The 24,357-nt window shown below is 45.1% G+C and overlaps 1 long non-coding RNA gene across 2 annotated transcripts; it reads left to right on the top strand.

Annotated features, from left to right (window-relative positions):
* Positions 1-20,049: 20,049 nt before the first annotated feature.
* Positions 20,050-23,956, top strand: LOC109739509 (uncharacterized). 2 transcript variants are annotated; one of them, XR_012204278.1, is made up of 6 exons: positions 20,050-20,366; positions 20,481-20,630; positions 21,539-21,906; positions 21,995-22,096; positions 22,378-22,894; positions 23,479-23,956. It is a non-coding gene; the product is annotated as an uncharacterized lncRNA (long non-coding RNA). The 2 variants fall into 2 exon arrangements; XR_012204279.1 differs by lacking the exon at positions 23,479-23,956 and adding an exon at positions 23,002-23,171 and having other exon boundaries at positions 20,059-20,366.
* Positions 23,957-24,357: the final 401 nt, after the last annotated feature.

Raw genomic sequence — 24,357 nt, 5'->3', positions numbered from 1 at the left:
CCAATCCAGATTTTCCTGGCAAGGGGATGCAGATAAGAAGAAGTGTCGTATGGTAAAATGGAAGGACATTTGCATGCCGAAGGACCAGAGTGGCCTTGGCATAACCTCAATAAGCCGTTGGATAGGACCGCCATCGAGGAGTTGACCAAGAATTACAAGGAGATGGCGGTGCGTCTACTAATTATCACTTGTCCGCCTCGAGATCTTATTGTTATTTTGTGGGCTTGTTGAGTTATTGGCACTAGCATGCACCTTGTTCCTCTTTTTTGAACTCTTTTTGTTACTTTATGGACCTTCATTTTCGGTTGTGGTAGTATCGCAGTCGTGGCTTTATTTATAACAGCGGGGTGAAAACATTGAAGGGACACAAGTGTTGATGGAACAACATGGCTCCAACCAAACAAACTGACACTTGCGACCAGAATGGTCCAGGTATGCATGCATTATGCAAAGGTTGATCTTGTCCAGGATGGTAATCAAACATATATCATTCAATCATAGCAAAGTAATATTGTAAAAAGGAAATCTGTGTATATGTGTTGTTGTAGGAATAATATGCATCACCATATATAATTTGCAATTTTATATACAGTTCAGCGGAACACACTTCAAATTTATAAGGTTTTGGCACCAGACAATGCATAGGCTACTATATAATCTACCTAAATACATAATACTAGTAATAATAACCTAACTTCCATGGCATATCAAAGTTGTTGTCCACCATCCGTCGTAGACCTAGAACTCATATAGAAAGCAGCATGCATGTTTGTTGATTCGTCTGTCTAAGCGAATTACATCCTCTCGCCACGGATCCTCCTAGCCAGATGAACATCTTTGGACATAATGGTCACGCGCTTCGCATCACTAGTAGAAAACTGGGCTGTGGTCACAGGGCAATATTCACATTAGCCCCGGTTCAGTCACGAACCGGGACTAATGTGAGCATTGGTCCTGGTTCGTGCGGCCAGGGGCCTGCCGGGCCTCGTGGGGGCATTGGTCCCGGTTCGTCCGGACCCTTTCGTCCCTGTTGGTGGGACAAACCGGGACCAATGGGCCACGCTCCTGGCCCACCACCCTTTAGTCCTGGTTCATACCACAAACCGGGACTAAAGAGCTGGTCCTAGTTGCGGCCAGTGTTTAGTCCCACCTCGCCAACCTAAGGGCGCTCACACCAGTTTATAAGCCCGTCCCTCTCTGCCTTGTTGAGCTCCTCTCAAAGTGAAAATAGATGCCCTTATACAGGGAATTTGACCTAAATTCACAGTAAATTTCTTTGAATTTCATAGAAATTTATTATGAATTTAGGTTGAATTTTCTCTATAGGCGCATCTATGTTCATTTTTTATAGTAAATAAATAAATAAACCTTAATAAAATAAATAAAAATAAATAAACCTTAATAAAATAAAATAAAGTAAACTATAGTAACTAAAATAAATAAACCTTAATAAATTAAATAAAAATAGCAGCAGTAAAATAAATAAAAATAAAATAATAAAAATAAAATATGTTTTTTGTTGTAAGTAGAAACAAAACAAAACAAATAAAGCAAAAGAGAAAACAAAAAACAGAGAAAAAAATTATGCCACCTACTGGGCCACCACGGCCTGAATACGACTTGAAACCCATCCATGGGCCAGGATTCAGGCCCGCAGAAGGCCCAGTAGGCCCCACAGGCAAAGAGAACGGTTAGGCCCGAAAGCCTGCAGTTGAGAGGAGCTCGAGAGGGTGGGCGCAGCAGTGCTTATAAACCACTCTCGAGCTCTCTCAACTAGCGAGGTGGGACTAAACTTTTGACGCGGGGCAGCACAAGGCCTTTGGTCCCGGTTGGTGCCACCAACCGGGACTAAAGGGGGCATTGGTCCCGGTTCGTGGCACCAACCGGGACCAAAGGCCTTTAGTCCCGGTTGGTGCCACGAACCGGGACCAAAGAGTTCCCTATATATACTCCATCGCCACAGCAGAGCACTCCACAGTGCTCTGTTTTTTCTGGCCGGCGAGGGGAGGGCATTTGGGTGCTCTAGCTCACCTCCTATGCACATGAGGTGTTCGATGAAATGTCTGAGGCACACTAGTTAATCTTTCTCCTCTCGAAACTCGACCTCCGAGCTCCATTTTCCCCGAGATTTGTCTAGGTTTAGCGGTCCATCACGTCCCGTCCCCGTCTTCACCGCCGTCGATCGCCCGCGCCGATCTCGTCGCCAGCACCACCGTGGTGAGCCTCTTGTTCTTATCTTCTTTCTGAAAGGAAAAAAAATTCTTACTTTAGATAGTTACTTGTCTAATTTTGTTACTTTTATTATTCCTTCTTATTACATAGTGCGATGGTTTTGGTATCCGCCCCCGTCGGCCCTCGTCCTGTCTATGATTCGGATGTGGTATATATTATCTTTTTATAACTATTTGGTTCATTTATTGTTTATGAAAAATATACCGACCAACGTGACATAGATTTTATTTATCTAGGAGGTGGTTGAACCGGAAATTCTAACCGACCCTATTGTCGAGAGGTTAAATTTAGTTGAAGAAGAAAACAATTACTTGAAGGAAAAAATAAAAAAAATTGAGGAGGAGAAGATGATATTGGAGTTGCATGTTGCGGATGTCGTCGATGATCACAAGATCAAGATGGATGCAATGCGCTTGAAGATTAGAAAGATTAGAAAATATGCCATTCATACCGAGGCTTGGTATCATTATGCCGTTGGATCAATTGTTACCTTGGTTGCGATTATGATCGCATTTGTTTTCGCATTGAAATGTTTTACATAGTTTCAATGTATGGTTTAATTAATTAGATGCTCTGGAGAGCTATATATATGTTGTTAGATGAGAACTATGTATGTACTTTGGTTTTAATGTGATGATGAACTTCTATTAATTTGGTCACTTAATTATCTATTCATGATGTTCTGTAATGGTTTTTGACACACTTAATTATATATAATGCACGCAGATGAACCGGCAATGGATGTACGGTGACAGACACATCTCCGAGTACATTAAGGGCGTGCATGATTTTCTCGAAGTGGCTGAGGCAAACAAGCAGAATGGTTTTATGTGTTGTCCATGCCCTATATGTGAATACGAAGTCTTACTCTGACCAGAAAATCCTTCACACCCACCTGCTTTACAAGGGTTTCATGCCACACTATAATGTTTGGACGAGGCACGGAGAAATGGGGGTTATGATGGAAGACGGCGAAGAAGAAGAGGACGATGACAACTATGTGCCCCCTGAATACGGTGATGCTGCAACGGGGGAAGCTACTGAAGATCAAGAGGAACCAGACGATGTGCCCAATGATGCTGCAAGGGGGGAAGCTGCTGAAGATTAAGAGGAACCAGTACCTGATGATGATGATCTCCGCCGGGTCATTGTCGATGCAAGGACGCAATGCGAAAGTCAAAAGGAGAAGCTGAAGTTCGATCGCATGTTAAAGGATCACAAAAAAGGGTTGTACCCCAATTGCGAAGATGGCAACACAAAGCTCGGTACCGTACTGGAATTGCTGCAGTGGAAGGCAGAGAATGCTGTGCCTGACAAAGGATTTGAGAAGCTATTGAAAATATTGAAGAAGAAGCTTCCAAAGGATAACGAATTGCCCGACAGTACATACGCAGCAAAGAAGGTCGTATGCCCTCTAGGATTGGAGGTGCAGAAGATACATGCATGCCCTAATGACTGCATCCTCTACCACGGTGCGTACAAGGATCTGAACGCATGCCCGGTATGCGGTGCATTGCGGTATAAGATCAGACAAGATGACCCTGGTGATGTTGACGGCGAGCCCCCAGGAAGAGGGTTCCTGCGAAGGTGATGTGGTATGCTCCTATAATACCACGGTTGAAACGTCTGTTCAGAAACGAAGAGCATGCCAAGTTGATGCGATGGCACAGTGAGGACCGTAAGAAAGACGGGAAGTTGAGAGCACCCGCTGACGGGTCGCAGTGGAGAAAAATCGAGAGAAAGTACTGGGCTGAGTTTGCAGCTGACCCAAGGAACGTATGGTTTGGTTTAAGCGCGGATGGCATTAATCCTTTCGGGGAGCAGAGCAGCAATCACATCACCTGGCCCGTGACTCTATGTATGTATAACCTTCCTCCTTGGATGTGCATGAAGCGGAAGTTCATTATGATGCCAGTTCTCATCCAAGGCCCTAACAACCCGGCAACGACATTGATGTGTACCTAAGGCCATTAGTTGAAGAACTTTTACAGCTGTGGAATGGGAACAGTGTAAGTACGTGGGATGAGCACAAACAGGAGGAATTTAACCTGCACGCGTTGCTGTTTGTAACCATCAACGATTGGCCCGCTCTCAGTAACCTTTCAGGACAGACAAACAAGGGATACCACGCATGCACGCACTGTTTAGATGACACTGAAAGTATATACCTGGACAAATGCAGGAAGAATGTGTACCTGGGCCATCGTCGATTTCTTCCGACCAACCATCAATGTCGAAAGAAAGGCAAGCATTTCAAAGGCGAGGCAGATCACCGGAAGAAGCCCGCCATGCGTACCGGTGATCACGTTCTTGCTATGGTCAATGATTTACACGTAATCTTTGGAAAGGGTCCCGGCGGACTAGCTGTTCCGAATGACGCTGAGGGACACGCACCCATGTGGAAGAAGAAATCTATATTTTGGGACCCACCCTACTGGAAAGAGCTAGAGGTCCGCCCTTCAATCGACGTGATGCACGTGACGAAGAACCTTTGCGTGAACCTGCTAGGCTTCTTGGGCGTGTATGGGAAGACAAAAGATACACCTGAGGCACGGGAGGACCTGCAACGTTTGCACGAAAAAGACGGCATGCCTCCGAAGCAGTATGAAGGTCCTGCCAGCTACGCTCTTACGAAAGAAGAGAAATAAATCTTCTTTGAATGCCTCTCAGTATGAAGGTCCCGACTGGCTTCTCGTCGAATATAAAGGGAATAATAAATATGCCAGAGAAAAAGTTCCAGAACCTAAAGTCTCATGACTGCCACGTGATTATGACGCAACTGCTTCCGGTTGCATTGAGGGGGCTTCTACCGGAAAACGTCCGATTAGCCATTGTGAAGCTATGTGCATTCCTCAATGCAATCTCTCAGAAGGTGATCGATCCAGAAATCATACCAAGGCTAAGGAGTGATGTGGCGCAATGTCTTGTCAGTTTCGAGCTGGTGTTCCCACCATCCTTCTTCAATATCATGACGCACGTCCTAGTTCATCTAGTCGACGAGATTGTCATTCTGGGGCCCGTATTTCTACACAATATGTTCCCCTTTGAGAGGTTCATGGAGTCCTAAAGAAATATGTCCGTTACCGCGCTAGGCCAGAAGGAAGCATCTCCATGGGCCATCAAACAGAGGATGTCATTGGGTTTTGTGTTGACTTCATTCCTGGCCTTAAGAAGATAGGTCTCCCTAAATCGCGGTATGAGGGGAGACTGACTGGAAAAGGCACGCCTGGAGGGGACTCAATAATATGCAGGGACGGATATTCTTGGTCTCAAGCACACTACACAGTTCTACAGAACTCTACCTTGGTGACCCCGTATGTCGATGAACACAAGAACAGTCTGCGCTCCAAACACCCGGAGCAGTGTGACGACTGGATTACATGTGAACACATCAGGACTTTCAGCAGTTGGTTGGAAACACGTCTCAGAGGTGACACCACTGTTTGTGATGAGTTGTACTCGTTGTCCAGGGGACCATCTTCAACTGTATTGATTTACAAAGGATACGAGATAAATGGGAATACATTTTACACGATCGCCCAAGATCAAAAGAGCACCAACCAAAACAGCGGTGTCCGCTTTGATGCAGCAACCGAGAGGGCAAAGGACACATATTATGGTTACATAATGGACATATGGGAACTTGACTACGGACATGATTTTAAGGTCCCTTTGTTTAAGTGCAAATGGGTCAATCTGTCAGGAGGCGGGGTACAGGTAGACCCACAGTACGGAATGACAACAGTGGATCTGAACAATCTTGGGTACACCGACGAACCGTTCGTCCTAGCCAATGATGTGGCACAGGTTATCTATGTGAAGGACATGTCTACCAGACCGAGAAAAATAAAAGATAAGGAAGCGAATACATCATACGATGAGCCAAAGCGCCACATAGTTCTTTCAGGAAAAAGGGACATTGTGGGAGTGGAGGGCAAGACTGACATGTCTGAAGATTATGAAAAGTTTCATGAAATTCCTCCCTTCAAAGTCAAGGCTGACCCAAGCATCCTGATAAACGATGAAGATTATCCATGGTTACGGCGCAATAAGCAAATGACACAAGCGAAGAAAAAGTGAAGACTTTCTCCCGCAACTATTATGATGATACCATGCCAACTTTGTAACAGACGAGTATGATACCATTGTCCGTTTTGTACACGAAGTGCATCCAGTTTTTGCCGTAACCCTCTCAACTTTCTTGCACATGCTATGTGGATGAAATGATGGTACCATGCCAACTTTCAACCTTTTCAGAGTTCATTTGAAATGCTTTTCAATTTTAGGGTCTTATAGCTCAAAATAATTAGTAAATGCATGAAAAATAACAGGCCAAAAATTAAAAATTATGCCACCTACTGGGCCACCACGGCCTGAATACGATTAGAAACCCATCCATGGGCCAGGATTCAGGACCGCAGAAGGCCCAGTAGGCCCACAGGCATGTACAGAGAGGTTAGGCCCGTAAGCCTGCTTTAGAGAGGAGCTCGACAGCTCAGGCGCACCGCACCTTATAAACAGGTGTGGCTCTCTCTCAGCTAGCGAGGTGGGACTAAACTCCCACCTCCATGCCACTGTGCAAGGCCATTGGTCCCGGTTGGTGGCACGAACCGGGACCAATTCCACCCTTTGGTCCCGGTTGGTGCCACGAACCGGTACTGATGAGGCTGTGGCCCCACGAGCACCTTTAGTACCGGTTCGTGGCACGAACCGGTACTAGAGTTTCTTACTAAGCAGTTTTTTAGTGCCACCTCGCTAGCTGAGAGGCACTAGGAGCGGTTTATAAGCCCTGAGTGCAGAGACGATGAAGAAGAGGTGCAATGCTCACCTTCACGTTGCTTAGCTTCAAGCCTTGAGGAATAAGGTAGACTGCATGGAGCTATGTGCAGTGCAGTCTACACTATTTCGAAAGGCTTGAAGCAAATCAACGAGCATTGCGCCTCTTTTTTATTTTTAATAACTTATTACAACTCCGGACTTCTTGTGTTACGACAAAATAAAATAAACTTTAATAAAATTTATGAAAGTAAAATTAACAAAGTATTTTCTGTTCAAAACATTATAAGAAACCTCTAGTATTATTGAAACTAAAATCATATAAAATTGATGCAACCAAAATTATCGAAGTATTTTCTGTTCAGAATCATTAAAAGCAAAAAGAATTTTCATAAAGAACTTTTTTTGATAGAAACTTTAATAGCAAAAAGAATTATCATAAAGTAAAATAAATAAGTAATTAGAAACAAAATAAAATAAAATAAATAAGTTTTTTTGTTGTAAGTACAAACAAAACAAAATAAATAAAGCAAAAAAGAAAACAAAAAAACTAAATACAGCAAAAAGAATTTTCATAAAGAACTTTTTTTGATAGAAACTTTAATAGCAAAAAGAATTATCATAAAGTAAAATAAATAAGTAATTAGAAACAAAATAAAATAAAATAAATAAGTTTTTTGTTGTAAGTAGAAACAAAACAAAATAAATAAAGCAAAAAAGAAAACAAAAAAACTAAATACAGGAAAAAAATTTGTTGGGGCGCTGCCCGCTGGGCCCTCCAACCCTCGGGTTTGCAAATACAGGCCCAGAAGGGCTAGAGGGCTCAACGGGCAGCGCGCCAAAGTTAGGCCCAGAAGCCTTCTAGAGGAGTTCGAGACAGCAGCCGCGCCGAGGCTTTTAAACTGGTACGGGCGCCCCTCGGCTAGCGAGGTGGGACTAAACTTTTGGCCGCGATGCGGGCAGCAAGAGGCCTTTTGTCCCGGTTGGTGCCACCAACCGGGACTAAAGGGGTGCATTGGTACCGGTTCGTGGCACCAACCGGGACCAATGCCCCCCCCCTTTAGTCCCGGTTGGTGCCACAAACCGGGACCAAAGGCCGCCGGTTCCCGCCCTTTGCGCTGCTGAAAATGGCCTTTGGTCCCGGTTGGTGGCACCAACCGAGACTAAAGGGTGGCATTGGTCCCGGTTGGTGCCACGAACCGGGACCAATGCCCTTGCTATATAACCAGGACTTGTGAAAATTTCACATCTCCCTCGCCAGTTGCCCCCGCCGCCAGGCTGCCCAAATCGCTCGCGCGCTCCTCGTCGCCGTCGCCGCCGCCGACCGCCATCCCCGTCTCCCCGTGCCCCTGCCCCGCGCCCGAGCCCACGCCGGCCGCCGCCCCGTGCCCCTGCCCCGTCCCCGAGCACGCACGGCCGCGCCCCTGCGCCCCGGCCCGCCCCCACCATTGTCGTCGTCGCCGGCGCCCGCCCCCACTGCCGCCCCTGCCTCGACGCCGCCCCTCCTCCCCGTTCGGTCCGGCTCCGGCGACCCCCTTTCCTCCCTGTCCCCTCGATCCTCTTCATATAATTTTTTCATATTTTTTTTCATATGCATATGTTGATTATATGGATGGATGGATGATGTATATGTTCATTATATGGATGGATGGATGATGTATGCTTTTTTTTCATATAATTTTTTTAGGCAGATTTTTAGAATTTTTTTGTATGTATGTTATGTTTATATGTATGTATGTATGTATGTATGTTCATATGTATGTATGTTTATATGCAAAGCATATGCAAAGAAAATGTATGAATGGTCATATGCAAAATGTATGTATGGTCATATGCAAAGAAAATGTATGTATGTATGTTCATATGAAAGAAAAATGTATGTATATGATGATATGTTCATGTATGAGTATATGTATGTATATATGTTCTCTGTGTATATATATGTTCATGTATATATGCAAAAGATAGATTTTTAGAAAATTTAGGATTTTTTTCTGTTCATAGATTTTTTTGGTGATATTAATTATTGTAGAATATGCAAATGTTTGTATATTCATATGAACAATGCATTAGGCAAAACCTTTACTATTTTTCGAAATTTTCTATTTGAACATTTTTTTATGAATGAGAGGAAAAAGGAAAATAAGAAGAGGAAGAAAGGAGAAGAAGAGGAGAGGAAGAAGAGGAGAAATAAATAAGAAGAGGAAAAGAGAAGAAAAAGAAGAGGAGAAGAAGAAAGGAATAGAAGAGAAGAAGAAAAAATAGAAAAAATTCTATTTTTTCTTCTTCTCTTCTATTCCTTTCTTCTTCTCCTCTTTTTTTTTCTTCTTTTTTTTCTTCGATCTTCTCCTCTATTCCTTTTCTTCTTCTCCTCTTTTTATTTCTTCTTCGTTTTCTTATGTTTTATCGGGTCTGTCGTCGTCGATATACCCCTCTCCCGATAACTTCAACACGAGGGGGGGTCGATATACCCCCTCCCTAATAATATTATTTTCCCATGTACGTATGTCGTCGTTGTCGATATAACCCCCTCCCGATAACTTCAACACGTGGGGGGGGGTCGATATACCCCCTCCCCGGTAACATTATTTTCCCATGTATGTATGTCGTCGTTGTCGATATATATAACTCCCTCCCAGATAACTTCGACATGATGGACGGTCGATATTTATACCCCCTCTCGACCGTGATAACTTATACCACAGGAGCACCCCCCGGCCCTCTCGCTCGACCAAAACTCTCGAGGACACCCAAACCCTAGAAAAAAACGATGTCGGTCTCCTACCCCCTCCCGCCGCGCCCCTACCCTTGAAGCGTTGCCGAGGCCACCCCAAACCCGGAATAAGCTAGGTCTACGTTTGCACTAATATATCCACCTGCTGTCATGTTTGTGTAATAATTGCCATGTTGTAATATTTGTAGAAACAATGGAGCACGGACGAGACGAGCAAGCAGAAGAGGTGTTGGGGGACATAATCTTAGCCGAAGGTGATATCTTGTCGTATCTTAACGACAATGATGGTCTGGAAGAACAGGGTGAAGAAGCAGGCTACGGTGATCGAAGAGTGGAGGAGGAAAGACATGATTATGATGGCTCCGGTGACCAATGCTGGTGCAAGAAGGAGCCCGTGGTGACGGCTCCGGTGACCGAACAGAGTCCGACCAGGGAAATATATTACTTAAGCCTGTGCTGACTAGCTAATTGATGCATTCGTTGTTTTGGTATGTACACATATTAATTAACACTCGTCTTTCTTCTTTTTTCTAGCCCTCCGGATCGAGCACAACTGCGGTAAAGAGACGAGGCCCGAAGAGAAAGTTGCGCTCGGATGAAAGGTTTGAGATCACAGCAATCGCGCGCGACGGCCAACCGATTGAACCCATCCGGACAAAGGATGCATTTGCTGCTCAGTGCGGGGTTCTAGTTAGGGACAAGATCCCGATCAGCATCCACCAATGGTATAAGCCTAAGAAGGAAGACCCTGAGGTGTCTTATGTCAATGATATGCAGAAAGATGATCTTTGGACTGAGCTGAAGTCAAATTTCACCCTACCGCCAGAGGAGGATCCGGAGAAGCCAGTTAAAAAGCAATTAATCAAGTCTCATGCTCTTAAGAAGATGGTAGACCTATTCAGGAGGTGGAAGAATGAGCTGAAAACGTTTGTCGACAAAGAAGAGACACCAGAATTCATCGGCCGGTATGAGAAGATCAGAGATCACTGGCCCGCATTTGTGGCCCACAAGACATCGGAAAAGAGTAAGAAGATGTCAGCGACAAACAAGAAGAATGCTGCGAAGAAGAAGCTTCACCATCGCACGGGGTCAGGTGGCTACCTCAAAGCCCGACCTAAATGGGCCAAGCTGAGAATGATCTGCTTGAAAAAGGGATCGAACCACAGACAATCTACTGGACAGACCGTTGCCGGACTTGGTTCTTCGGGGCTGGCGGAACCTTGGACCCTGTATCAGGGAGGTGCGTTTGGACGAATGAGCTTTTGAGAATACCAGTCAAGAAGATTCAGCAATATATCGATGCACCGCAGGAAGGGACGTTCGTTCCAGACAGAGAGAACGACGAGCTCACAATGGCCCTCGGGAATCCTGAGCACCCTGGATGGACACGAGGCACGCCAGGCTCCGTTCTGTGGAAGGCTGGTTTTCCGTACGCGGGCGGTTACAAAAGACAGGAGAGGAGGAAAAAAATGGAGCAGATCCAAATTCAGAAGCTGCACGAAAGGGTTCAAGCGCTAGAGGAACGAGACGGCAATCGACATGCCGAAACTGCCCCCGAAGCTACACCGCCATCTCAGCGGAGAAGCAGCGTGGCTTCCATCGAGCTGCTTCAGCTGGAGCATGCGGCTCCTGCTACCTACCCTGTGGATGCTATCACGGAGTCTCAACATTGCCACCTTATGGCGGAATGGCAGAACTTCAAAGTCAAGGCGGCTGTTGGCTCTGGTTTACCTCCTGAACTCGGCGCAACCTACCACTGCCGGCCGATTCCAGAAGGATATGCTAGGGTGATGGTGGATGAAATAATGGAGGGATTTGAGGAGCTCCAGCTTGACCACCCTACCGGTGAAGGGGAGACTCGGCTGGGTTCTGCTCTGAAGACTCCATGCCTATGGCGGACGGAGCTCATCAAGCTTCCGAACTGGACGGCTCCGGCGAGTAAGGGCACTCCGCCTCCTCCTCCGGCGAGTGATCAGGGCACTCAGCCTCCTTCTCCGGCGCGTGGCGGCACTCCGCCTCCTTCTCCGCCCGCGCCGGCGCACCAGAGCAGCCAGCCTCCTCCTTCTCCGCCTCGTCAGCAAGGGCGGAAGAGACCCGCCGCCGCTGCGGCTGCTCCGGCGCGTCGTAGTCCTTCTCCTCCGCCTCGTAAGCAAGGAAAGAAGACAGCCGCAGCCGCTCCGTCTGCTCTGCCGGCGTCTAGCAGTACAGCTGCTAGAGGCGGGAGGCAATACAGATTCGGTCCTTCTCTGAAGACTCCAGAGAAGTTACCATACGAGAGGACCGAGGAGGAAACCAGGGAGATCGTGCGAGCCGAAGTGACAAACTTCTTTGAAGGGGTGAAAGCAAAGAAACATCCACCTCCGGAGGAGAAGGTAGATCCGGTGAAAGCAAAGTGCACTCTGGCTGCCCTGACAAAACCACCAAAGTCTCCGCCGAGAGGCAACTATGAGCGCATTCTTGCAAAGACATATGCCGAAGCGGAGCGGTCGGGAAGTACTGTCAGTGATAAGAGGTTAAAAGAACGACGAGCTGGGAAAAAAATTGCTCAGCTCAGCAAACAAGCGAACCAATCGTGCCCCCCGCTCAAGGTGTCAAAAGACATCGTCGCTAATGATCCAAGGATGGTGGCCGGTTATAGCAATCTTGGAGATTACCTGCCCGACGATGTACAATATGAAACCATGGAGGTGGACGAACACAAATACCATTACGGGAAGCCTCTCGTCAAAGATGAAAGATCTCTAACAACGATGATGCGAAGATTACATGATTGGTACATGAAAACCTGCAAAGAGTCTGATGGGATGGATACTTTGACGCTGAGAGTTAAACCGGAGCATGACCTCGTTGGAATTGAACTGCTGAATGTTCCATTTGATAATTTCTTCCAGTTTTACAATCAAAAGGCCCTCGATAAAATAACGATCACTTGCTACTGTCTGTAAGTAGTACTACTTCTGTCATTAAGTCTCTCTATATAGGTCAACTCTTTCATTGCATGTATTTATAATTATCCTCACTATATTATGCAGATTGAAGATCGCCGAATTGAAGAAAAGACAAATCGGTGATATTGGGTTCATTAACACAAATCTCATAGATGCATATACGGTTGAAAAACATCCCAAAGAAGCCGAGGCCAACTTGCTACAATCGTTGGTATTAAATCAAAACAAAGATATAATACTCTTTCCTTACAACTTCAAGTGAGTGTTACTGTCTTGTGCATATTCGGTTTCCCTTATTAGTCCAGGTTATGGTAATGTAATTGATGACTTATGCATGCATGCGCATCTTTCACTATATTCTCCTAGAGATTAAGCTTGAGCAGGGAGTAGTAACCGTCTTAGACTCGAGACAAAAATATCCACAGGACTATGCGAACATGACTCAAATGCTCGAGAAGTAAGTTAAATCGATCATTATCCACCATATCAGCAACTTTGTTCATTTCCTGATATCAAGTAATTGTTTTCTTTGTCTGGCAGGGTTTGGAGAAAATTCACCACAAAAGCTCCGGGACTGCCGAAGAAGCTGCAATTTAAACACCCGAAAGTAAGTACTATAGTAGCATGTTCCGCGCATCTCCTAGTGATTCAAGCGCTAGTTTCATCAATACCATTTAGCATGCTTGCTTATCAGTTTGATTGACCTCTATTTCTTGTAAAGTGGTTGTGGCAGGAATCCGGGAATAATTACTGTGGATACTACGTTTGCGAGTCCATCCGCTACACGACCTGTGAGCGGGGCTACACTGAAGAACAATATGAAGTGCGTGAGCAATAATATTCACAATTTTATTTTATTACCATCATTTGTGTTGAGTTTCATTTATTCATATATATATATATGTATTGACCCCCTTCTTCAAATTAGATGTTTCGGAAGCGGGATGAACTCCTAGCACCAGATCGTATGCGAGGAATTCAAGAGGAATTGGCGGCATTCTTCCTTGACCACGTGATCGCTGAAAACGGAGAATACTATGTGGACCCTGTGTTCCTACAATTTAATTAGGAGATTGTATTGTAAGAGATAATTATGTATATATGTAGCCGGTAGTGTCGGATAGATATACGAGAACTTGTTGTTCGACCAATCTCTCGGAGAAGGAGAGGTGGTCGATATCACTTCTCTCTGTATGCATATGTTCATGACGATCTTCTGTTTCCTTCATTTGATTACTAGCTAGCGTGTCTAGTCCTCTTCACACGTATATAGTACGTAGCGTCGACCACGCACGGAGATAAGAGAGGACACTTCTCTCTATTAGCTAGCTAACACAATATATGAAACACCTAAATTAACCCGCCAAAACCCCTCAACCACCCCCTTTCAAAAAAAAACAAAAATCTCAGCTCCTGCCAGCTGCTGACGCGTGGATGCCTATTGGTCTCGGTTGGTGGCACCAACCGGGACAAAAGGCCCTGCCTATTGGTCCCGGTTGGTGGCACCAACCGGGACCAAAGGCCCCCCTGCCTGGGCTGGCAGCAGCGGCCACGTGGAGGACCTTCTGTCCCGGTTCGTGTAAGAACCGGGACTAAAGGGTTAGGGCTTTAATAACGACCCTTTAGTCCCGGTTCGAAAACCGGGACAAAAGACCCTTACAAACCGGGGTAAAAGCCCCTTTTCGTACTAGTGCATGAACGGCACATAGATTGGTGTCCTCAAATAGTCCCACAAGGTATGCTTCCGCTGCCTCCTGCAAAGCAAGCACCGCATGGCTTTGGAAGCGCAGATCAATCTGTAGATGTGGCCAAAGGAAAGCATTGTAAGCATAACTACTTAGTTTCTTATTTCAATTGAACAATAATTTATACACCCTAATCTGTCATGAACAGTCCAGGAAAGGATTGAGCTGGATTTAAATGTATCTCAAGTGAGCCGAATGGAGTGCATATAATCCAAACAGATTGTACCTTGAAAACTTGAGCAATCTCCCTGACGAGCCTTTGAAAAGGTAGCTTCTTTATGAGCAACTCGGTGCCCTTCTGATACTTGCGAATTTCACTACAAGAGCACTTGTATGAATGACAAGAACCTCACAAGGCACACTAATAGTAATACACATATTCTGGAATTATATATGTTGCACATACCGAAGAGCAACAGTTCCAGGGCGATATCTGCGGGGCTTCTTGACTCCTCCAATTGCTGGAGCTGTTTTACGAGCGGCAGCCTCTCGTCGCAAAACAAATAATTTTGATTTATTGTCAAATAAATTATAGTAACAACTCTAACATACAGAGTGGTTTGGATCATATAGTAGCGCGGTATTATATGTAGTAATGTAAATAGCAAAGATAAGGACTGAGAAATATTACATAGAAAGCCCTAAGGTTCTTGGTAGGAGCCTTCCCTCCAGTGGAGTTACGAGCTGTACACTTGGTTCGAGCCATCCTGCAAACAATATAGCAAATCATGCATAAAAGTAACCTTTTCAACAAACAAGTTAGACTATAACTTAGTGACTTATCCTTCAGGACATCAAGTGTAACCGCTCACTCCCCTAAGCCAAACATTAAGACTTGGACTTACAAATATGTGGTAGATTTTTGTTGATAACACTATCATCATGTTGGGATTTTAGGCTTCTAGTTTCACGAAATCAGTATAGCTTCAAACGTAAATTATTTGTCTCAGTCGTCACTTCCTTTCTCCATTGTTGCTCATCGGCCCAAGGACACACCCATCAACCAATATCACAAAGAACACAATTCTCAAATAAGAATAAAAATCACAAAGAACACAGCGGAAGGACACATAGTAAACCGGTAGTTCATACTCGCTCTGTTTCTAAATATAAGAATATGGACTACATACATATGTATGTAGACGTGTTTTAGAATGTACATTCATTCATTTTGCTTCATATGTAGTTCGGTCGGATCATATCAACGATTGTTAGCTACAAAACATATGTGCAGCATCTGCTAAAGTATGCATATGCATGTTGAGACCAGACCAAGACAATGAAACCAAATAAGAAATACCAGCGGAAGAAACAGCAAGGCCAGACTACAGCTACGGCTACCAGAACTAGAAGAGTTGAAATTGTTTACCTCTCTCTCTAACGGTTGCTACGTCGCACGACTTGTGAATTCTCAGGCTGATGGAACCCTGCTCTGGAGTAGTAGAAAGTAGCGAGAGGGCAGGGTATTTATAGGGAGGGGGGCTGGGGTGGTCCTAACAGGCATACGAACGAACTGACTTAGATCAGATGCCGTAATTCGTGCGACTCTTAGATTGATTGGCACTGGCGTTGCTGATTGAATTAATTGGACGGCTCAGATCGGTGGTGACACGGATCGGTGTGCACATATCGCGCCCTGCTATTGGCCTGTATTACTATGACACGGATCAATTTGCATATATCGCGCCCTGCTATTGGCCTGTATTACCATGACACGGATCGTGGCAAACTTCTGGAACACTGCATGCGGAGGTTTCCAGTTTGGGTGGCACCACGATTCGACCTGCTCTGCCCAGGAGGAACAAGAGTAACGGCCTGCACTTCCGTTTTTTTTTTGCGTAAATAGAGAATTTCATTCAATCATGGTGGTTCATTACAATCCTCTTGACAGAGATTGCTAATCTCATCTGGTTCATGGCGGATCCAGACGGCAGTACGAGTAGATACTCTACCCATTTGGGCAAGTGCGTGAGCTACCTTGTTCTGTCCCCTACCCACATGTGTCAATGAGTACTCACGCCCACACTTCAGGAGATGCTTTGCCTCCTGCACCACCGTGGCCACCGGCGATCTATTGAGCTTGTCCTCGCTGAGCATGTCAATAGTCACCGAACAATCTGATTCTAAGATGAATGGATCAGTGCTCCATTCCAGCGCAAGTGCTATGCCCTCCGCACATGCCGCCATTTCCGATTCGAGAGCGCTGGAGCACGTATGGAGGAAACGACACAATGCAAAGGTGGTATTTTCCTTCGTGGTTCCGCAGAATCATCCCTGCACCTCCTGTGCCGTCCTCCTCCTTGAACGCACCGTCCGTGCTCAGCTTGTTCCAGCCTAATGGAGGCCGTGTCCAGCGCATGCTCGGTTTTGCTCCACTCGCCGGTGTAGGTCTGCATGCGTGGCTTCGGCTGTCCTGTGTGACCAACATCTTCCCCTTCTCTAGGTTTGCTTCAGGGTTTTGCTTGAGGCACAACAGCGAGACAATATAACTGTTCAGGAAACGACGGGACACTGCGATGGGGGTCACCGGCTTGTGGTGAGTCAGCTCATTATGGACATGCCATATCCTCCAGAGAGTCATCAGTATAGGGAGACGTTCATCCTCGTTGCACTGGTTGGGTAGCTGCAGTAGCCACTCGGGCCCCGTGTTCTTGACCTCTTCAAGCTTGGGCATCCTCCAGTGCTCACTCATCGCTAGCCAAAGTCCCTGAGCCATCGGGCATCTGCAAAACGCGTGGAAAGTATCCTCGCGTTCGACCCCGCAGATCATACATATGTCAGATTTCTCAATCTTCCTCTTTGCTTTATTTTCCAAAGTAGCAAGAGAGTTTGTGACAAGATGCCATGCGAACACGCGTACCTTAGGGGGGCAGGGCACCCCCGCAATCCTTCCCAGACAGCACGTGTGCCGTCCGGTGCCCTGCTCGTGGCGCACGACAATGTGCGGTTTGTCTCATCAAGGGCGAGGTGGTGGATGCTCCGTGCCGAAAAGACGCCCTTGGGGTCTGGCGCCCAACCAAGCACGTCATCGAGGCCGCGTGTGGAAGGCTTGATCTTCATGATAGTGGCAACGTCCATGGGGAGGAAGTGGCGCCGCAAGAGCTCCCCATTCCACCTTCCATTGTCATCCAGTAACTCCGCCACACGTCGCAGGCGGCAAGTGCCCCGTGGCGACACCGGTCTGTAAGAAATAGGTCGAGGCAGCCACGGGTCCCTCCATTTGCGTATTTGCTCCCCGTTGCCGACACGCCAGATCAACCCCTTTTTTAGGAGCTCGAGGCCATAATGGATAGCATGCCATGTCGACGAGGCGTTACCTGAAAAAACAGCATCTTCCAACACACCATTAGGATAATACCCGGCTTTCACAGGGCACATAACGAGTCCGGCCTAGTGATTAGTCGCCAAGCTTGCCTTGCTAACAAGGCCTCATTAAAAAGACGAAAGTCCCTGAAGCCCATTCCACCTTTGCACTTTGGCTCGAGGATCTTATCCCATGACATCCAGTGTACCTTCCGTTTGCCCTTTTTCGACCCCCACCAGAAGTTTCGTACCAATCTTGAAAGGTCATCACAAACAGACATCGGTAGTTTAAACACACCCATAATATACGTCGAGATAGCTTGTGCAACCGACTTGATGAATGTTTCCTTCCCGGCCTGAGAGATAGTGTCACCCCAAATCAAAATACACCGAGTTAGTCGCTCTTGCAAGTTTTGGAATTTTCCCCTTATGCATTCTGCCGTCCGGCGTGGGTAGACCAAGATATTTTGCTTCAAACTCCTCCTGTACCACTTCCAAAACTTGTCTGATCTCTTGCTGGACATTACTAGGGCAGCTCTCTCCAAATTGTATAGAACATTTCTGGGGGTTTATGAGCTGACCAGTCGCATTGGCATACCTTGAAATTACTCCCTTGACAAAATTTGCTTGCTCAGAATTTGCTTTAAAAAACATAAGGGTGTCATCTGCGAACATGAGGTGGGATACACCAGGGGCTCCACGACATATCTTAACAGGCTCAAACGCACCCGTGTTTGCACCATCTTTGAGAAGCGCCGAGAAACCATCAGCCACAAATAAGAATAAGAACGGGGAAAGGGGATCACCTTGCCGAAGCCCACGCGACGGTGTAAACGAATCCAAGAGAGCTCCATTAAATTTAACGGAGTATCTCACCGAGGTAACACATGTCATTATCCATTGTACCCATTGGTGAGCGAAGCCCAACTTTTCCATCGTCTGCCTCAAGAATTCCCAATCCACATGGTCATATGCTTTTGACAAGTCCAGTTTATATGCACAAAAACTATTATGAGGTCTCTTCTCCTGCTGGATGAAATGCATGCACTCAAAGGCTAACTGTGCATTATCTGTTATAAGCCTTCCAGGCACGAATGCACTCTGAGCAGGGGAGATAATCTCATCCAAAATTGGCCTGAGCCTATTGACCAGACACTTTGCCACAATTTTGTAAACAACATTGCATAGGCTTATTGGTCTAAAATCTGTTAAATGTTGTGGATCATTAACCTTCAGAATCAGGACAATAACTGTCTCGTTTACCCCATCTGGCATGAAACCTATCCGGAAGAATTCTTTAACAGCATGAATGATACCATTCTGTAAAACAGCCCAGTTCCTTTGAAAAAACCGGGCAGGGAACCCATCTCTTCCCGGCGCTTTTAACGGGCCGATCTGAAAAAGACTATCTAAAATTTCCTTATCAGTAAATTTATATCTATCTATCTATCTATCTATCTATCTATCTGCACTTCCCTTATTCTTGGTCTAAAAAGAACAAAAAAGATGACAACGTACAAGCGCCGTATATTTATATCTATATCTATCTATCTGTCTATGAGTGCAGCGACTCGGTGCCCAGTCACATCTGCATTCGGCCAGAAAATAAATCATAAAAAATTAAGAAAATTTCAAAAAAATCCAAATTCTTTTTGCATGGTAGAAAAGTTAATGCGTGAGGTCCACTCCAAATTTCAAATCATTTGGACAACTGAGCAGCTCTCGGCAGAAAAGACAAATCAAGTCAGAACAGTGCATGAGCAATAATTTTTTTATAGACCCTGAATTTGTTTCTTTTTTGCTGAGAGCTGCTCAGATGTTCAAATAATTTGAAAATTGGAGCGGACATCTTGCATCAAATTATCTACCATGCAAAAAATATTTGGATTTTTTTGAATTTTTCTAGTATTTTTTTGATTTTTTTTGTCAGGACGAGTGCAGAGTCTGGGCTTAGAAGATGATTAGCGTCTATCTATACTCTTTATCTTTACCTAATCTCTCCTTAATAATAAAGCACGGATTGACTTCCCTAATAATAAAGCACGGATTGACTTTGTCAGGTTCACCGTCACAATATGCTTCTTTCCATGAATTTACGCTTTCAGTTTGAATTTAAAACATATATGCGAGGTGGTACTATTTCGGAAACCGTTTCGTCCGTGGATTTTCGTGGTCACCAGCAGGCTCAACCGGCTGGGCCTCGACCTGAAGCGAGTACTTCCTTCGGGCCGCGTCCCTGTGGTTTTAGAAATCAACCCGCGGTCCACCGTAGCCCAAACATAAGTGAAAAAAACGGTTCGTACGCAGCCCTGACTCGCCCGTCGCTGAAATTGCTGCCCCGCACGAGGGTTTCTTCTGCCGCCGCACGCACGAGGGTTTCTTCTGCCGCCGCACCCCCATCCCTCCGCCGTTGCCGTTCCTCCACCTTGTGGTACCCGTCCTCGATCCGTGGTCACCAAATCTGGACGAGATCGGCAGAATCCGCCGCATGTCCCGCGACACCTAGCCGCAGCTGCTCGTCGGCCATGCGGGGAGCACGGACGAGCTGCTCGTCGACGTCCATCCCGCAGCCCCGCTGACGACCGTGCCCAGCCTCCTCGACAGCGCGCCTCTCCAACTTTACGCATGGTATGTCTCCCCTGTTGCATAGATGATTGACAAGCACCGCCACCGCCAAGATCTGTTGACTTGACCCCTACCCCATCTCCGCAGTTGTCAATGATTAAATGTTTCTGATTGCAGCCAAATTTTAGTAAGGGAAGGATGGATACCGCAAGGCTTTCATATGTGTTTTGATTTTGCGGATAGGGATTTCTAATATTCTGACAAGAGTCAAACTAGCAATCGTGAAGATGGAGAATTCATGCAACTCCATCTTACTTCAACCCTCAGGTTTGTCTTTTCCCATCCTTAATCACATGTATTTTTTTGACATTGATTAATCACATGTATGTGTTTCTACAATCTTGATCAGGCATGAATAGAATTACTAAACGGAAGATGTTTGAAGTGCAAACTAATATAATGTTTAGGTTCAGATTTGGTGAGAAAGTGAGAACATGAACACATCAGAGATCACACTCTATGCTCTGTAGCCAATAGCTTTTTTCATGTAATTATATTAAGAAAAGAGAAACCATAGCATGCAATGCCTACCAGCCATCTGCTAATAAGCACCTTCCAGAGCTCCTGTGAATGTCTACTCTCAGCACACGGTCGCACTGTCATTGGGGCAGTCCTATAGTTTATAGATGGGGGCATGGGGCATAATTGCCCACTTAATACTATAGAAATAAATTAAGATTCCAGTTACTAATCTTTTGTGCATTATATCATAAAGCATAGGCATCAGGTTTCAGTTTGACTCATGCATGAACAGATTCCCCTATAGCTTCACTACACGCATACTGCCACCACTGCGTACACCTCAGTACCCACGACTGGTCGATCAGGTGTCCACGAAGTACACAACGGGGAGCTGTCAGATTAACCTTAGGTTTCAAACTTCATGCCTGCATCTACCGCCCAGTTCTGGTTGCTCGAGATCACAACCCGCACCTTGGCCCCCAGCCTGTGTGGAGGAATAGAGCAGTCTTGATCTAGAATTTCTTCCCGCGGTTGTGGGCCTTGTGGCAGCAGAATTTCAGTTTTTTCCGATTGTTGTTGGACCTTACAGTTGTAATCCTTGAGGTCTATCTAAAGGTGTTTATATATACGCATGCTTGCATTTTGATACCTAATCAGAATAGGTTTTTAGAATTAATTCATAGTTTGTTAACGAAATTGGTATACCATTGCAGCCATCTAATTGGTGGTATGGTGTGCTTCTGATGGTATTTCGCGGCGTTTGTACCAGCAGCATAGTAAAAAACTCCCGTGAACACGGCTTATTTATCGTTTCTGGAGGGCCTCACAGATGAGCTATTCATCGGCGGCACCCTGCCGGTCATTTAGAGGATCTGCGGGAACAAACAAACAAGCAGAGCGTCATCAGTCAGGGACCAGCATCCATGCCAACTGCCCAAGATGACTGCTAAGGCAATTCATATTCTCTCTCAATCTTCAGCCACCATCTGATGTTAATTGATCTTGATCTTCCCCACTCGCCAATTCCGAAGACACTTCGGATCTCACATTAACTTCATTCAGTCTTTAAGAATAATCAAAGGTATGTTGTACAATAATTTTACAACTAAACGAACCTTCCAAATGTCTCGATATCATTTTCACTAATATGCATAGTCTTCTATTGGTAGAATAGACATATGGATCTCAAAGCAATGGATCATGCGCCCATACAAAAAAGGACAACTGACTAGATTGATGATACGTTATGGCAAGAAGGCTATATATTCATGGTATTCTTAACCCTACTCTTGACATTTTAACCGATGCCCATAGGAAACATAATTAAGCATTTTCAACTATCAAAGTTTCTTTCAGCATGCTTTCCATAATATATTGAAATTTGACCAAACAATTGTTTTCTGTGATGTTATGTAATCAATTCAGAGTGTGTAGAAGATGTTGTCCTGGTTGTGTAGAGTATGCGGTGCGTAGCTTCTTGTGTGTGTGTGTGTGTGTGTGTGTTAATTGGTGGCTGTGCATATATGTTAATTGGTGGCTGGTGTGTGTGCAGGGTGCAAACGGGGCCAGTGAGTAGGCGGCGAGTATACTACGCCGAGAAGCGATACAGGGGCATGAAGCTTGAGCCGGTGTGCGCAACAACCTGCGCTACTGCACTAATAGCCTTGATGGAGCACTAGGGCCGGCTCGACAGGGCATGCAGCCCGTCGGTGGACGCCTGAATGTGCGCGACGGAGATGAACCCCACGTCGTCGCCTCTGTAGCCTGGACAGAGCTCCGCCAGTGCTCGTGATGAACCCCATGTATGTGCTGGTGATGGCGCTCTCCGTCTACTTTCTCCACCGGCTATCAGAGAGTAGAGATCACATTGTGGATTTGGGCTTTCTTCAGAGATGTGCTCCTGTCGTTGTTGGTTGTCGAATTTGTGATGGAATCCGTCCCTATGTCGATGTCTTAACCACTTCGTACTTCCGCACAATTAACAAAATAGAGCAGCTGCCGCAATTTACCCATTGATTTCTTGGAGTGATTCAAACCTAGGAAAGCCTGCTACTTGTGCAAGCAACAGGGTAAGAAGTTTCACTTTTCTTACTAATGCACCTCAATTTGTAAGGTTAGAACAATGTCAGATTACTTTATGTTGGTTTTCTAATTTCTACATATTCCTTTCTTACAGACTTTGCCTTCAAGCAATTCTAATTATCTAGGTAGTATGGAAAGCAGGCCAATTATGTATCTATTTGGGTGTACTCGTGCTCTGCTATGTCAAATTGAGGAGAAATAATTATTTTATTCACCCATCCTATTTTTTATCTATAATGATGATCATTTTTCCATGTTGTGATCTTTGCTCCAGTTGTGCTAATACCATGTTTATCATGTTTTATCTTAAAAATTGGCTTCTATTTTGTTTCTAACCTATATCTCAGCATGGTTACTTTCTCCGAACATGCTTTAGCTGCAGCATTGGTCAACTGGCTTGAACACAGCTCACATGAGTCATCGCCAAATGACCCTTTTCTGAAATTCACTGAGAGAGGAGTTACTCCATGTCAGTATGTACATACAGATGCAAGCAATGGATAAATTCATGCAGACCATGTCTATTAGTCCTTCAGTAATTTTTGGAATGAGATGACACGTTGTATGCCAGGTAACAAGCAACTGAAGCAAGGGAAAGAATGAGCCCCTGAACCCAGGATGCATGGCGAAGGATCCAATATGTCAGGACCAATGAGGGAATTGCAGAGCTTCATATACAGTTGCCTTCTTCAAGTGTCTAGATTACATGAAACATGTTTCTTCAAGTGTCTACACACTACAGGAAATAAGTTTCTTATGGAAGTAGTCAAACCTGGATACCAATTCATTGGAACCATTATATTCCTTATAGAAGTAATGCAATATATTCTCTCTCTTGTGCCTACTTGAAATACCGTTGTGGCTCTGTACTTTGCTTCTCATATTGCAAGGGTAACACATTGTATGCCTATTCTCTCTCTTAGCTGTAGCAAGGATGGAGCAAGAAAGTGTGGTGGACCTTCTAACATTCATATTGTACATGTACGAGCTATGGGCCATTATTGTTTATCATATGGATTGTAAATGTAGTGACACTGAAGTTTATATCATATCCGCAAATTCCTTTATTTTAAAAGTGATGATATACTGACACATTATGTTGATCTAAAAATCTGGTAGCCGTGACCTTGATATTCCCTGTAGAGCCAGCAAAAATTAGAATAAAAAGGTTTATTAGAGAATTATTACAATTGGCGATTGAATGCAAGTGGCAGTGATTTTACATCTATGTGTGGGAGCTTGATGAAAGATTACTTGCAAAGTATATATACAAGTGAAAAATAACATTTATTTAGATGAGTTATTACCGGAGTAGATATATTGTATTTCTAGCTGAAGTTAACATTGCTATGCTAAACTATTTCACTATGCGACAACTGCAGGGAAAGAAACATACATATAAGCCTAATGTTAAATGTATGGAAATGTTGAAGCTTCAGTGCCGTGTTCC

The sequence above is a fragment of the Aegilops tauschii genome, chromosome 3 (assembly GCF_002575655.3).
Source record: "Aegilops tauschii subsp. strangulata cultivar AL8/78 chromosome 3, Aet v6.0, whole genome shotgun sequence".
Lineage (NCBI taxonomy): Eukaryota > Viridiplantae > Streptophyta > Magnoliopsida > Poales > Poaceae > Aegilops > Aegilops tauschii.
This window is presented reverse-complemented; position numbering and strand designations above follow the sequence as displayed.